The sequence below is a fragment of the Phocoena sinus genome, chromosome 3, assembly GCF_008692025.1.
Source record: "Phocoena sinus isolate mPhoSin1 chromosome 3, mPhoSin1.pri, whole genome shotgun sequence".
In the NCBI taxonomy this organism is placed as follows: domain Eukaryota; kingdom Metazoa; phylum Chordata; class Mammalia; order Artiodactyla; family Phocoenidae; genus Phocoena; species Phocoena sinus.
In genome coordinates this window covers 115,417,875-115,435,103 of record NC_045765.1, presented here as the reverse complement: position 1 = coordinate 115,435,103, position 17,229 = coordinate 115,417,875, and the positions used below count along the sequence as shown (strand labels likewise).

At 38.7% G+C, this 17,229-nt stretch overlaps 1 protein-coding gene and 1 non-coding gene across 2 annotated transcripts in view; both read left to right on the top strand.

Annotated features, from left to right (window-relative positions):
- The window catches only part of LOC116751266 (rho guanine nucleotide exchange factor 28-like), a 163,954-nt gene that overhangs the window by 54,006 nt on the left and 92,719 nt on the right, over positions 1-17,229 (top strand). The gene's annotated exons all lie outside the window — the stretch shown is intronic.
- TRNAR-UCU lies at positions 7,355-7,427 on the top strand. The gene has a single exon. It is a non-coding gene; the product is annotated as a tRNA-Arg (tRNA).

Below are 17,229 nucleotides of genomic sequence, written 5' to 3'. Positions count from 1 at the left end.
CTTTCCTTGGGACCTATGTTTGGTGGCAGGTGGGCATGGATGTGTGTATGGGAATTGGGGTTTCAAGTGGCCTTCGAATCATCAACTCAAGAAATACACCAAGAGTACTAGATCTAGAATAAGGATATGACCTCAATTCAGGTGTATCCCGAATAGAACAAAATATCAAGGACTTGGAACAAATTTAGTCAGAATCTTAAATCTATTAAAATATATTCATTCATTTCCCCTTAACATACTTCACTACCCAGGTGGCCCTCCCTCTCTCCCTTCCACCTCTTCCCTTGCTGTCACCTCCCTCCCCCTTAACACATACCCCACTCTGTTCTCTGGAGAAAGACAAAATGATAAAATAAATGGATTTCAGAATAATGAAAAAGTTGCCTTCTGGGTTACTCAGGGGTCTGGGGTATTCTCTCTGGATTGTGATTTGCAGGTTATAAAATGTATTGTAGATAGTTAGACTTGGCTCAGCCATAATTAACGATTAAAAGAAAAAAAGACCGGTCTAAGGCTAAATTTAGAGTACTCCCAAGTCTTTTTTTTTTTGGTACCTTTCTCCTCCTTAGCTTTACTCATTCCACTCTGCTCTCCTACGTCAAACCACACAGATCTACAAGTCTAATGAGGATACAAAACCTGGTAGTTTTTCTTTTTTTTTTTAATTGAAGTATGGTTGATTTATAATGTTGGGTTGGTTTCTGGTGTACAGCAAAGTGATTCAGTTATACATATGTATACATATATTTTTTTCTTTTTCATAGTCTTTTCTACTATGGTTTATTATAGGATATTGAATATAGTTCCCTGAGCTATACAGTAGGACCTTGTTGTTTATCTATTTTATATATAGTAGTTTGTATCTGCTAATCCCAAACTCCTAATTTATCCCTCCCCCACCCCCTTTCCCCTTTCATAACCATAAGTTTGTTTTCTGTCAGTAGGTTCCTGTTTCGTAAATAAGTTCATTTGTGTCATTTTTTAGATTCCATATATAAGTGATATCATGTGGTATTTGTCTTTCTGTTTCTGACTTACTTCACTTGGTATGATACTCTCTAGGTCCATTCATGTTGCTTCAAATGGTATTATTTCATTCTTTTTTATGGCTGAGTAGTATTCCATTGTATGTATATGTATATATATATATATATATATATATATATATATATATATATATATATTTATATGACAGCTTCTTTATCCATTCATCTGTCAGTGGACATTTAGGTTGCTTCCATGTCTTGGCTATTGTAAATAGTGCTGCTATGAACATTGTGGTGCATGTATCTTTTCAAATTATAGTTTTCTCCAGATATATGCCCAGGAGTGGGATTCCTGGATCATATGGCAACTCTATTTTTATTTTTTTAAGGAACCTCCATACTGTTTTCCCTAGTGACTGCACCAGTTTACATCCTCACCAACAGTGTAGGAGGGTTCCCTTTTCTCCACACCCTCTTCAGCGTTTTTTGTTTATAGACTTTTTGATGATGGCCATTCTGACCAGTGTGAGGTGATACCTCATTGTAGTTTTGATTTGCATGTCTCTAATCATTAGTGATGTTGAGCATCTTTTCATGTGCCTGCTGGCCATCTGTATATCATCTCTGGAGAAATGTCTATTTACGTCTTCTGCCCATTTTTTGATTGGGTTGTGTTTTTTTGTTATTGAGTTGTATGAGCTGTTGGGATATTTTGGAAATTAAGGCCTTGTCAGTCACATCATTTGCAAATATTTTCTCACAGTCCATATGTGTCTTTTCACTTTATTTATGGTTTTCTTTGCTGTGCAAAAGCTTATAAGTTTGATTAGATCTCATTTGTTTATTTTTGGTTTTATTTCTGTTGCCTTGAGACTGACCTAAGAAAACACTGGTACGATTTATGTCAGAGAATGTTTTGCTTATATTGTCTTCTAGGAGTTTTACGGTGTCATGTCTTATATTTAAGTCTTTAAGCCATTTTTTTTTTTTTTTTTTTTTTTGCGGTACACGAGCCTCTCACTGTTGTGGCCTCTCCCACTGAGGAGCACAGGCTCCAGACGCACAGGCTCAGCGGCCATGGCTCACGGGCCCAGCCGCTCCGCGGCATGTGGGATCTTCCCGGAGCGGGGCACAAACCCGTGTCCCCTGCATCGGCAGGCGGACTTTCAACCACTACGCCACCAGGGAAGCCCCCACACTGTTTTGATTACTGTAGCTTCATAGTATTGTCTGAAGTCTGGGAGGGTTATGCCTCTAGCTTTCAAAACCTTGTAGTTGATCAACATCCTGGTACAGCTATTTTAACTCAGACCTACCAGATTATGACCAGACTAGGGAAGAGTTAATACACATTGCTTACTGAGGGAAGAGACTTAAATAGACCAAAGGAAAGCAAAATTTTTTTCTCTAATTATCAAATAATATATACTAATTAGAATAAAATGAAAAATACAGAAAGTGTTAAGAAAAATAAGTCACTCATAATCTTATCCTCTGTAATTTAAAACATTATTTCATCAATTTTAAGGTACAGTTTTCTCATTTTACATCTCTGAAATTGAGATGCTCTTACTTCACTGTGTATCCTGGCAGATGTCATGATGGAGCTGTCATTACCTATGCATGTGTGACCTTGGTCACAATGGTTCACGTTGTTGTCATTTCAGATTACTTGTATGCCTTGCTGGAACTATATGAATTAATTGCTTTCAAAATGATTTCACCATGATTTGGCATTAAAAAGGCAAAGTTACTGTGTGTATAGAAAGACGTGGAAAGAGCAACATGACAAATGTGGTAAAGTCTCTATAAATAAATTTAGATGAGCTCTTTTAATAAGTATAAAATCTCACATTATGTCATACTTTGCAGTTTTGTCTCAGTAGAATATAAAATACATATCATAACTGGTATCTCAGATGAAATACATTATATATTTAACATAATTGACTCATTATATATACATATATGCGTGTAATCTGCTTTTTTCACTTGATTTTTTTTTTTTTTTTTTTTTTTTTTGGGGTACATGGGCCTCTCACTGTTGTGGCCTCTCCCATTGCGGAGCATAGGCTCCGGACGCGCAGGCCCAGGAGCCATGGCTCACAGGCCCAGACACTCCGCGGCATGTGGGATCTTCCTGGACCGGGGCACGAACTCGTGTCCCCTGCATCGGCAGGCGGACTCTCAACCACTGCACCACCAGGGAAAGCCCCTTCACTTGATGTTTCATGTCAATATTTTTATGAATTGACCTAAGCCAACGTGACCATTTGATCTCATGTAGGAAGAGGTCAGTGGGGAAGTATTATAATGAAAACAAGTCTTAAATTTCATCAAATAAGTAACACATAAACAAAGCAGACACAGACTAGACTCTGACTTGTTTCTGTATCTTGTGGCAGACCCCCTCTGTGACCTTCTGTCTTCAGAGGTTTCATAAATATTCACTTCTAGTTTCTCCTAGTTAACTGCAATCTGGTTTATAAACTCTTAACATTTTATTCATATTTATTGTATTTCATATATACTTATGTAAAATATATATGCAAAAATCAAAACCATCTTTAATCCTGTTATTCATAATGATCACTGTTGACATTTTTGGTGTATTTTCTTCCAGAGTTTTATCTATATCTATGTAGAATTTTATTGAAGGTTCTCTTGGCATTTATTTACATGATGTGTTTTCTCATTTGACTGATACATTGGATCTCTTAGTTTTGATGCTTTCCTGTACTTTTAGCAATTCTATCTAGCTGTCATGACTAGTTCTTTTGGAAAAACAAGATAACTCTGGTAAGTGTGATTAAGAGAGAACCCAAACAAAACTAGAAATTATGAAGATTCCATAACATATTGAGATGATATCTTAATTATAAAATAATACTAAGCATAATTGTATGCTTATGCACTGGCAAAATCTTTTGAGGCAGGTTTTTTAAAAAAATTAATTTATTTTTGGCTGCATTGAGTCTTTGGTGCTGCACACTGGCTTTCTCTAGTTGCGGCGAGCTGGGGCTACTCTTTGTTGTGGTGTGAGGGCTTCTCATTGCAGTGGCTTCTCTTGTTGCGGAGCACAGGCTTTAGGCATGTGGGCTCCAGTAGTTGTGGTGTGCAGACTCAGTAGTTGTGGCTCACGGGCTCTAGAGCACAGGCTCAGTAGTTGTGGCACACGGGCTTAGTTGCTCCACGGCATGTGGGATCTTCCTGGACCAGGGCTTGAACCCGTGTCCCCTGCACTGGCAGGTGGATTCTTAACCATTGTGCAACCAGGAAAGTCCCAAGACAGGCTTTAAAAATATAAATTACAAGGTTTATCTCAAGAAGAATTAAATCACATAGTGGGGCAATAATCATGGAGAAAAAAATTGATAGTAATTATTCCCCAACTTCTACCTATCCTTCACAAAAGGATACTTCATTCAAGTGGATCCTGTAAGTATATTTTTGTTCCTTTGATTATAACCTGTTTTGATTAATCTTTTATAACATTTTTTAGTTAAAATGTTTTTCTGTCTTTACTTTTGGGTCACTATAGAGAATCCTTCCTACAGATGATAGATTCTTTATACCTTTAGAAAAATCTATGGATGTGTCCATTGACAGATGAATGGATAAAGAAGATGTGGCATATGTATACAATGGAATATTACTCAGCCATAAAAAGAAACGAAATTGAGTTATTTGTAGTGAGGTGGATGGACCTAGAGTCTGTCATACAGAGTGAAGTAAGTCGGAAAGAGAAAAACAAATACTGTATGCTAACACGTATATATGGAATCTAAAAAAAAAAAAAGGTTCTGAAGAACCTAGGGGCAGGACAGGAATAAAGACACAGATGTAGAGAATGGACTTGAGGACACGGGGAGTGGGAAGGGTAAGCTGGGATGAAGTGAGAGAGTGGCATGGACATATATACACTACCAAATGTAAAATAGATAGCTAGTGGGAGGCAGCTGCATAGCACAGGGATATCAGCTCCGTGCTTTGTGTCCACCTAGAGGAGTGAGATAGGGAGGGTGGGAGGGAGACGCAAGAGGGAGGAGATATGGGGATATATGTAAATGTATAGCTGATTCACTTTGTTATAAAACAGAAACTAACACACCATTGTAAAGCAATTATACTCCAATAAAGATGTTAAAAAAAATCTATCGATGTAAGTCTTTGTTTCTCCCCCTCATACCTTTTGTTTGGATCCATGAAAACTTCCAACTTCTTTTTTAAGGTTTTATCCTTTTGTCTTTCAGTATTGTTTGCCTCTTCTAGAATAGCTGATATTCCAGGGTTAGACTGTTCTAGCCATTTTTTTTTTTTTTTTAGTCTGAATTCCGGTAGCATGTTTTCTTTTCTACGTAAGTTTTCTGTACTGTTGTTTATTTCCTGCTTGCCAGAACTGTTTTAGAGCATTACTTTGTTTTTAGTTTTTGTGTAGTATTTTCAAATCTTGGCCTGTTTCTTCTTATGCCCCCACAGTTTTACTGTGAGCACAAAGCAGGAACTTAATTTTTTTTTCCTCTATCTCCCAGGCATCTGTTTCAGAGGGAGGGAGGCAGTCTTTGATTCTGTGTGCTTTAAATTTTTTTGACTGTTTTGGGGCAAACGTTTTTCTCCTTTTTTGGGGGAGGGGTGGGCAAACATTTCTGTTTGCTTATCTTTAGGAAGGAGGCAATCTTAGCATTGGGAATGCAGGAATATTCCCGAACTCAGCCACAGACTTACGCTAATTTTTAAAATGAGCCATGGAGGTCCACTGAGTTGCTATTGCAGGAAAAGAGAAACACTGTACTATAATGAGATTAGAGAAGAAGCAGGAGTTGGCAAGACTGGTAGCGAAGAGTTTATAATACTGATTTGCAAACCTTGGGGATATAAGCATTACAAATCCAGTTTTCAGCCTCTGAGCAGCTTCCTGCATCTGTACTTTAAGGGGCACTAAAGGAAGCAGCTCTGGAAGGCCAAGCTCTTTGTTCCCAGCAGAAAAGGTAGCAGAGGCATGCCATCTGGTTTGAAGTCTAGGCTTAATTTTTAGATAGAATGGTAACATGGTTTTAGGAGGAGATATTTTAAGCTAGCAAAGAGTTGTAGTGAAGACGCTAATGAGAAATGTGAAAGCCTGGAAAAATGTAAATTAGAATTATTATAACTGATCTAAGGTACTTGTATTCTAGCTTAACACTCTTTAATGGACACCACTTGGGAACTTAAATCCTATATTTGAAGTCATAAAGTTATTTTTTTATTTTAGGTTTTTTTAGTCTTATTTTATTTTCTGGTCTGTATATAAAAGAGGAAATGATGCAAGTACAGCTTGAAAAGAGATTTTGCTTACTGAGTATCTGATTGAATTTTGAAAGAGAAAGTGATTGTAAGCCAAATTGTATGTTTTTGCTGAATTTTTTAAAAAATTGAAGTATAGTTGATTTACAATATTGTGTTAGTTTCAGGTGTGCAGCATAGTGATTCAGTGGTTTTTTTTTGTTGTTGTTCCTTTTACAGATTATATTCCATTGGAGGTTATTTTTGATTACTTTTTAAATTGAGTTTTCTCTAAATTTTTGTGGATTAATGAAGGTTATAAAACACATGTTGTACTTATGTACTTCATCCAAGAACTTCCTTTTCCACATTAATTATATTTTAATTTTTATATAAAGTGTACTTAGCATTCGTCTTTCCAAAAATATCAGTTCAGTGCTGTGAACAAAACAGAAGAGCTTTTCCTTGTGAAATTGTTGTTTCCAAAGATTCTTTTTTCCTCAGTAAAATTGCTTTATTTTAAATGATTATTTAAATCACACTTGCTCATTATAAAAAAAAAAAAAAACCAAGAAATTACCAAGGAGAAAGATCACTTTAAATTCCACCTTTGGAAGAATTTTCATTAGTGTTTTGATGACAGTTCTTTCAGGAATTTGTTTTTGCACATCTATACACACATCCACACCCCTCCGCCCCCACCACAATCCATAAGAGGAATCATAGAGAAAAGCTGTTTATGTTATCTTGCATAGATCCTCATTATTCTCTCCCCTCATCTTATATCTCTACTCCTGTCCCACAGGTAACTCTTGCTGAAACCTACTGCAGTCACTCTCAAGCAGCATTAAATCCTTGGGAAACATGTTGGAAATAGAAATTCTCAGACCTCACCCTAGACCTACTGAATCAGACACTCTGGGCGTGGGGCCCAGATATCTGTGTTTTAACAAAACCTTCAGGTGATTCTGATGTGTGTTAATGTTTGAGAATCATTGACTTAGTGTATATATTTCTACATTTTTCTGTGCTCATACAACCCTACACATACATATATATAGATACAGGCTTTAATAAAACCATTAAAAAAATCTGGATCAGAGAATTCCCTGGTGGTCCAGTGGTTAGGACTCTGCACTTCTAATGCAGGGGCCATGGGTTCAATCCCTGGTCGGGGAACTAAGATCCTGCAAGCTGCGTGGTGCAGCCAAAAAAAAAAAAAAAAAAAAAATATATATATATATATATATATGGATCATATTATATAAACTTCTGTATCTTTTCCAACTCAGCATTACTTTGTGGAAATTCCTGCAAGTTGTCAGGTGTAGCGCTAATTCATTCTTTTTAATAAATGGGTGTGGATCAAGACACTTCTCTGTGGATGGGTGTTCACTAGACATCCTTGTCCATATGTCCTTATTTATCAATACTTTCATCTTTATGGGAAAGATTCCCAGGAGTGGAATTGCTGGATGCAGGATGTACATACTTCCAGTTTGAATGATTTCTTTGCAAATGAGGTATAACAGTTCACATTTTATTCAGCAACTTTCAGATATATTTAATATCTGGTTCTTTAGCCCTAACAACTGTGATAATTATGAATTGGGAGTTATAAACTCACTTTTACTGTGCAAAGGTAGCATGTTAAATTTTGTGTTAAATTTTATAAAAGTTCAAAAAATTCCCTTGTTTTAATCTTTTTTTTTTTTTTTTTGCCATGGTGCTTCATTTCTGCTGTTTCTTGGATTCTGGCTAATATCAGCATCTAACCCATGGAGACTTCTACAACATCTGCAAAGGGTGTGTCTGTGGAACTTTGCGTGTGGGCTCTTGCTCTCTTCCACCCTTTAGATGTGTTAATCGTAGCAGTTGACTGAGAAGAGTAATCATTTCTTTCTCCTGAGGCTGCAGCTTGTATAACGGTTTGGATGATGGAGTTTTAGCTTCAGTAGCTTGTTGCCAGCTGGATCTAAATGGCTTCCCTTTTCCCTTAGCATTTTGTGTTTGTTATTCTTTTATTCTGAGTCACAGTACCCTGCTGAGTTTGGTCCCAAGTATATTGGTTGCTGTTGGGCTTCTTGTACGTAATTGAAGGGGTCATCTGATGTTTGCTGATCACTTCACGAAGTTGAGCTAAACCTCCTGCGTTCGATCACTTCTATTTCTGGGGCTTGGTACACTCTCCTAGGTCCCGGCCTTCTGGAGGGGGGACCCTAGGACAGGACCCAGGGAGGCAGTTTCCTATTGAGGCTGCAAGTGACTTGGTTGCTTTGTTCTGCACTCACCTGGCGGACGCCTCCTTCCCGCAGATTCCTTCTGGCTTCTGGTTCCTGTTGAAGGAAATCCTGTCCTCCAGATGCTGCCCCTTCTCTGCTTGTGGCTCTGTGTCCCCTCACGGGCCGCCTGTGATCAGCCTGTCTTAACCATCAACTTGGAATCTTAGTATGTGAAGACACCTTAGAGACCTTCGCCTGGCCACCCGCACTTTGCAGATGAGGAAATTCAGGTTCCGAGCAGCAGAGTCACTTATCTCACTAGTTAACTCAGCTGGTTTGACACTCAGGATTTGTAAGTGATGTATTGGAAGCCATAACATTTTTTTGCTCAGAAAGTTTGTTAGTGGCAGATCCACGATAAGCGTGGGATTTTCCCATCTTCATCGGCTAATCAAAATGACCTTCTCCATTGCATTGCTTCTGCCACTTCATTTCCCCATTGGCCAGGTACCCATTTTGTCCTTTGCCACACTGCGGTCTTCCTTTGAGATTTACAACGTGAAGAATGGTGGTACTTCTTGGACCTTCAATTAAAATATCTCCCTTTTCTTACACTTTGTTGTCCTGCTGGAGGATGCTGCTTGTAACTAACTCTAGGCAACCCTGACCCTCTAAAGCTCATTTGCTCACAAAAAGCTGGGCCTGGTAACTGATGGTCATTTGTGCCATCAAGCTCTCAAGCTCAACTTAATATACATTTCACTAGTTCGGGTGTCAGGGCACAGGCGAGGGTATCTTTTAGCACATGTCAACACAGCTAATTCCGGCTTTGAGAATGGAATCAGGAGGGGCTTTTGCCTGAGATGAACTTCTGGATCACACGTTTACTCTGTGCAAATTTGTTTTTAGGAAATTACACTAACGTTACCTGTGTTTTGACTTAAACATGGCAGCATGAGCATCTCAACTAACTCCTCCCTGTTGGGTGGCATCCTCCCTCATTGTCGGAACTGGGCTGGCTGAAGTCAGCTCTCCTTGGTGGTTCTTACTTTCTGCCAACTTAGCTTGACCTTTTCCTGGCTGGTCTTTCTCTGCCTGGTCCTGCTCTTACCTTTTTGCTTTTTCTCCTGTTTTCCTTAAGGAGGGGGCAAACCAATTCCAAAACAACATGTTGTTCTAGCCACAGAGCAGGAGAACCGTGGTAGCTACCCTGCCTGGCCAGTAGCCACGAGATGTCAGTTCTTGTGAAATCTTGAGCTCCTTAGCTGCTACAAGAGATTGCTTGATGGTTCTGGCAGGCAGGGAGGGGAAAAACCACTTCTTAGACTCTAGCAAAACCTTTGACTTAGAGACGTTACATAAATCCTCCCTTAGCTTCGTCCCTGTCCAGATTCTTAAAGAGACATTACTGTTTCCTCTCAGCACAATGGCACGTTATGTCACCGTGAGCTGACAGACTTCTGTGAAAAGGCCTGAAGGTAAAATGTACAACTGCAGGAAACTGCAGGAAGAATTAGCCCCAGCACTCAGCATATCTGAAGGAATGTCTTTGCTGGTGTGGGCTGGGGGCTGGGGGTACCTAAGTACCAAGTATTCTTAAAGTCTGATTGTCTCACTTCCCATATTTCAGTGGCAGCCTTCACAATTTTGGGTAATGTGCAGTCTTGTATTTTTTAACATAGAACTTGCAGGAATTAACATTTTTGTTCTATTTGATTTTTTTAAAAGATGTGTTACCATCTTAAGCAAGAATTTGAGGCATGACGGGTGTGGGTCAGATTTTTCTTTGGGAGAACCCTCAGTAGAAGAAATAAGGTGTGAAGCAGTAAAAATGTTTTATTTTCACATTCTGGAAAGGCAGCTCGTCTAGAAGGTGTGATATATAGAGATTCTACGTTATCAACAGTTCCTTCCCCTCACTCCTGAGGGCGTGTGCTGTTTGGTTTGAATACTGTTGTCTCAAACTCCTGCCTCTTTTTCCTCTCCATAACTTGATGTAGTTTGGCTTTAACCTTGTTTGTTTGCTTTTCTGAAACTAGACTCACTTATGAAGGGCACTAATCTGGCTCTTGCTTAATCTAAGGTTTTTTCTTAAGTCCCCATGTAGTGCAGTGCACTCTTCGAGTCACTAAGGATGTAGTGGAGAGGGAAACAGAAAAGATCCTAGGACTTCACTCTGCCGGAGTCCACTTCAGAGTTGGAGAGACAGACAAGGAGTAGGTAAACAAATAAAGACATAAGAATTTCAGCTAGTAGTGTGCGTTAGGACACTACAGCAGTATGATATGGTAGAGAATGGTGTGTGTGTGAGAGATTTCATAGTTTAGGAACCAGAATCCCCTGAGAGCCTTCTAGTAGAAGGATCAGAAAGCACAAAGGGCCCGAAGTAGGAATGAACCTCATGTATCTGAGGGACAGCAAAAGGCCAGTGTGGCCGGCGCATCCTGAGTGAAGGAGAGGAGACAGGCCAGAGAGGTGGGTGAGGTCATTCACGGAGAGCTTTGTGGCCAAGGTGATGAAATGAGAAGTCGGTGTGGGAGTCTCGGTGGGGACGTTGCCTGATCTCATTTATACTTTAAAAATGTATTCTCAGTGTCCTCAAACTCCGCTGGTCCTCTTTCAAGTTGTGCTCTTTCTTTGTCTATTGCACTTTCTTCTCATCTGCTTATGTGGGCGTTCCCCGGGCCCACTCCTTTCTCCTCTCTTTCTAAGCAGCTTATCTCTCCTTGTTTTTTCAACCACAGCTCCTCCACGAAGCCTCCCACACGCGGGCCCTCCTCCTGACCTCTGCGCCTGCTGCATCTTCTGTTTCCAGCTGGCCCGTTTGCTCTTTCCACTCAATTATCCAGCCTTGGCTTCACATCCAGACTGTTATATTTAAAAAAACTTTTTCGAGTTCTCTAAACCAACCCCCTTTCTAACTTCCTGATTTCTGTTACCATACCCCATTCTCCCAGGCACCGTGGCTTTAAATCGGAGTTTTCCTTATTCCTCTGTAACTGTCTTCTGCACTTGATCAGTCATCAAGACGTGTTGATTGATGGTCCCAACTATCTATTTTCTCTCCTCTGCTGTGATTCTAATTCATCTTTGGATTGCTGCCTTTAGCCTCTTCAGAGATGCCTGTTTCGCAACTTTGAACACTTTACTCTCCCCCTCAGATATGGGTTATCATCTTGCATTTGTCTCTTGCTTTGTAGCCATATCCTCTTTCTGTTCTAATGAGACAAGTCCCCTCTCGATCTTGGTGGGCTTTCTTCATTCTCTTATTTGCAGAACTTTGCCCAAGCTGCTCCGGTTCCATAACCAGGAATAGCCTCAGGTAGGGATGGGATACAGTGTTGTATGGAGGTTACAACACTAGAAAGCTGTACATTAGGTATCTTTTTGGCAATATTCTAGGGCTTGGTTTCACTTTATGGGTTAAGCTACTGTTTTGGAAACTGTTGCTTTTGTTTTCTTTTCTCATCTTTTATTTTTTTGAATTTTATTTATTTTTTATACAGCAGGTTCTTATTAGTTATCTATTTTATACATATTAGTGTATACATGTCAATCCCAATCTCCCAATTCATCCCACCACCTCCACCCCCCCCACCCGCCCACTGCTTTCCCCCCTTGGTGTCCATACGTTTGTTCTCTACATCTGTGTCTCTATTTCTGCCCTGCAAACAGGTTCATCTGTACCATTTTTCTAGGTTCCACATATACGTGTTAATATATGTTATTTGTTTTTCTCTTTCTGACTTATTTTGCTCTGTAGGACAGTCTCTAGATCCATCCATGTCTCTACAAATGACCCAATTTCGTTCCTTTTATGGCCGAGTAATATTCCATTTTATATATGTACCACGTCTTCTTTATCCATTTGTCTGTTGATGGGCATTTAGCTGCTTCCATGACCTGGCTGTTGTAAATAGTGCTGCTGTGAACATTGGGGTGCATGTGTCTTTTTGAATTATGGTTTCTCTGGGTATATGCGCAGTAGTGGGATTGCTGGGTCATACGGTAATTCTATTTTTAGTTTTTTAAGGAACCTCCATACTGTTCTCCATAGTGGCTGTATCAATTTACATTCCCACCAACAGTGCAGGAGGGTTCCCTTTTCTCCACACCCTCTCCAGCATTTGTTGTTTGTAGATTTTTCTGATGATGCCCATTCTAACTGGTGTGAGGTGATACCTCATTGTAGTTTTGATTTGCATTTCTCTAATAATTAGTGATGTTGAGAGTTTTTCCTGTGCTTCTTGGCCATCTGTATGTCTTCTTTGGAGAAATGTCTATTTAGGTCTTCTGCCCATTTTTGGATTGGGTTGTTTGTTTTTTTAATATTGAGCTACATGAGCTGTTTATATATTTTGGAGATTAATCCTTTGTCCGTTGATTCATTTGCAAATATTTTCTACCATTCTGACGGTTGTCTTTTCGTCTTGTTTGCAGTTTCCTTTGCTTTGCAAAAGCTTTTAAGTTTCATTAGGTCCCATTTGTTTATTTTTATTTCCGTTACTCTAGGGAGTGGATCAAAAAAGATCTTGCTGTGCTTTATGTCAAAGAGTGTTCTTCCTATGTTTTCCTCTAATAGTTTTATGGTATCCGGTCTTACGTTTAGGTCTGTAATCCATTTTGAGTTTATTTTTGTGTATGGTGTTAAGGAGTGTTCTAATTTCATTCTTTTACATGTAGCTGTCCAGTTTTCCCAGCACCAGTTATTGAAGAGACTGTCTTTTCTCCATTGTATATCCTTGCCTCCTTTGTCACAGATTAGTTGACCGTAGGTGCGTGGGTTTATCTCTGGGCTTTCTATCTTGTTCCATTGATCGATATTTCTGTTTTCGTGCCAGTACCATATTGACCTGATTACTATAGCTTTGTAATATAGTCTGATGTCAGGGAGTCTGATTCCTCCAGCTCTGTTTTTTTCCCTCAAGACTGCATTGGCTATTCGGGGTCTTTTGTGTCTCCATACAAATTTTAAGATTTTTTTGTTCTAGTTCTGTAAAAAATGCCACTGGTAGTTTGATAGGGATTGCACTGAATCTGTAGATTGCTTTGGGTAGTATAGTCATTTTCATAATATTGATTCTTCCAATCCAAGAACATGGTATATCTCTTCATCTGTTTGTGTCATCTTTGATTTCTTTCATCAGTGTCTTATAGTTTTCTGAATGCAGGTCTTTTACCTCCTTAGGTAGGTTTATTCCTAGGTATTTTATTCTTTTTGTTGCAATGGTGAATGGGATTGTTTCCTTAATTTCTCTTTCTGATCTTTTGTTGTTAGTATATAAGAATGCAAGAGATTTCTGTGCATTAATTTTGTATCCTGCAACTTTACCAAATTCATTGATTAGCTCTAGTAGTTTTCTGGTGACATCTTTAGGATTCTGTATGTATAGTATCATGTCATCTGCACACAGTGACAGTTGTACTTCTTTTCCAATTTGTATTCCTTTTATTTCTTTTTCTTCTTTGATTGCCGTGGCTAGAACTTCCAAAACTATGTTGAATAATAGTGGTAAGAGTGGACATCCTTGTCTTGTTCCAGATCTTAGAGGAAATGCTTTCAGCTTTTCACCATTGAGAATGATGTTTGCTGTGGTTTTGTCGTATATGACCTTTATTATGTTGAGGTAGGTTCCCTCTATGCCCACTTTTTGGAGAGTTTTTATCATAAATGGGTGTTGAATTTTGTTAAAAGCTTTTTCTGCATCATTGAGATGATCATATGGTTTTTATTCTTCAATTTGTTAATATGGCATATCACACTGATTGATTTTTGTAAATTAAAGAATCCTTGCATCCCTGGGATAAATCCCACTTGATCATGGTGGATGATCCTTTTAATGTGTTGTTGGATTCTGTTTGCTAGTATTTTGTTGAGGATTTTTGTATCTATATTCACGAGTGATATTGGTCTGTAATTTTCTTTTTTTGTAGTATCTTTGTCTGGTTTTGGTATCAGGGTGATGGTGGCTTCATAGAATGAGTTTGGGAGTGTTCCTTCCTCTGCAATTTTTTGGAAGACTTTGAGAAGGATGGGTGTTAGCTCTTCTCTAAATGTTTGATAGAATTCACTTGTGAAGCCATCTGGTCCTGGACTTTTGTTTGTTGGAAGATTTTTAATCACAGTTTCAGTTTCATTACTTGTGATTGGTCTGTTCATATTTTCTGTTTCTTCCTGATTCAGTCTTGGAAGGTTATACCTTTCTAAGAATTTGTCCATTTCTTCCAGGTTGTCCATTTGATTGGCATAGAGTTGCTTGTAGTAGTCTCTTAGGATGCTTTGTATTTCTGCGGTGTCTGTTGTAACTTCTCCTTTTTCATTTCTAATTTTATTGATTTGAGTCCTCTCCCTCTTTTTCTTGATGAGTCTGGCTAAAGGTTTATCAATTTTGTTTATCTTCTCAAAGAACCAGCTTTTAGTTTTATTGATCTTTGCTGTTGTTTTCTTTGTTTCTATTTCATTTATTTCTGCTCTGATCTTTATGATTTCTTTCCTTCTACTAACTTTGGGTTTTGTTTGTTCTTCTTTCTCTCGTTCCTTTAGGTGTAAGGTTAGATTGTTTATTTGAGATGTTTCTTGTTTCTTGAGGTAGGCTTGTATTGCTATAAACTTCCCTCTTAGAACTGCTTTTGCTGCATCCCATAGGTTTTGGATAGTGTTTTCGGTGTAATTTGTCTCTAGGTATTTTTTCATTTCCTCTTGGATTTCTTCAGTGATCTCTTGGTTATTTAGTAACGTATTGTTTAGTCTCCATGTGTTTGTGTTTTTTTACTATTTTTTCCCTGTAATTCATTTCTAATCTCATAGCGTTGTGGTTGGAAAAGATGCTTGATATGATTTCAATTTTCTTAAATTTACCGAGGCTTGATTTGTGACCCAAGATGTGAACTCTCCTGGAGAATGTTCCGTGTGCACTTGAGAAGAAAGTGTAATCTGCTGTTTTTCGATGGAATGTCCTATAAATATCAATTAAGTCTATCCGGTCTATTGTATCATTTAAAGCTTGTGTTTCCTTATTAATTTTCTGTCTGGATGATCTGTCCATCAGTGTAAGTGAGGTGTTAAAGTCCTCTACTATTATTGTGTTACTGTTGATTTCCTCTTTTATAGCTGTTAGCAGTTGCCTTATGTATTGAGGTACTCCTGTGTTGGGTGCATGTATATTTATAGTTGTTATATCTTCTGCTTGCATTGATCCCTTGATCATTATGTAGTATCCTTCCTTGTCTCTTGTAACACTCTTTATTTTAAAGTCTATTTTATCTGATATGAGTATTGCTACTCCAGCTTTCTTTTGATCTCCATTTGCATGGAATATCTTTTTCCATCCCCTCACTTTCAGTCTGTGTGTGTCCCTAGGTCTGAAGGAGTTCTCTTGTAGACAGCATATATATGGGTCTTGTTTTTGTATCCATTCAGCCAGCCTGTGTCTTTTGGTTGGAGCATTTAATCCACTCACGTTTAAGGTAAATATCGATATGTATGTTCCTATTACCATTTTCTCAATTGTCATGGGTTTGTTGTTGGAGGTCCTTTTCTTCTCTTGTGTTTCCCACTTAGAGAAGTTCCTTTCGCATTTGTTGTAGAGCTGGTTTGGTGGTGCTGAATTCTCTTAGCCTTTGCTTGTCTGTAAAGCTTTTGATTTCTCTGTCGAATCTGAATGAGATCCTTGCCGGGTAGAGTAATCTTGGTTGTAGGTTCTTCCCTTTCATCACCTTAAATATATCCTGCCACTCCCTTCTGGCCTGTAGAGTTTCTGCTGAGAAATCAGCTGTTAACCTTATGGGAGTTCCCTTGTATGTTATTTGTTGTTTTTCCTTTTTTTGCTTTCAATAATTTGTCTTTAATTTTTGTCAATTTCATTACTATGTGTCCTGGCGTGTTTCCCCTTGGGTTTATCCTGCCTGGGACTCTGTGCACTTCCTGGACTTAGGTGGCTATTTCCTTTCCCATGTTAGGGAAGTTTTCAACTATAGTCTCTTCAAGTATTTTCTCGGGTCCGTTCTCTCTCTCTTCTCCTTCTGGGACCCCTATAATGCGAATGTTGTTGCATTTAATGTTGTCCCAGAGGTCTCTTAGGCTGTCTTCATTTCTTTTCATAACTTTTTTCTTTATGCTGTTCCGTGGCAGTGAAATCCTCCTTTCTGTCTTCCAGGTCACTTATCCATTCTTCTGCCTCAGTTGTTCTGCTATTGATTCCTTCTAGTGTGTTTTTCATTTCGGTTATTGTATTGTTAATCTCTGTTTGTTCTTTAATTCTTCTAGGTCTTTGTTAAACATTTCTTGCATCTTCTCGATCTTTGCCTCCATTCTTTTTCCGAGGTCCTGGATCATCTTCACTATCATTATTCTGAATTCTTTTTCTGGAAGGTTGTCTATCTCCACTTCATTTAGTTGTTTTTCTGGGGTTTTATCTTGTTCCTTCATCTGGTACAAAGTCCTCTGCCTTTTCATTTTGTCTGTCTTTCTGTGAATGTGGTTTTCCTTCCACAGCCTGCAGAATTGTAGTTCTTCTTGTTTCTACTGTCTGCCCTCTGGAAGCTGTTTCTTATTTCCTGGGTATGTTGGCAACAATGAGGGTGTATTGCTACCCCATGGTGCCTTGGGTATAGCCTGTGGCATGAATCCTGGGCTTTCCAAAGGTGAGGTTAATTCGGAGAGAATTACAGCTCTCTGCTTAAAAAGATAAATTAGAAAAATTAAATTGCCATTAAATAATACTAGATTCACACTTAAGTAGGGCAAATCATTTGGGGCA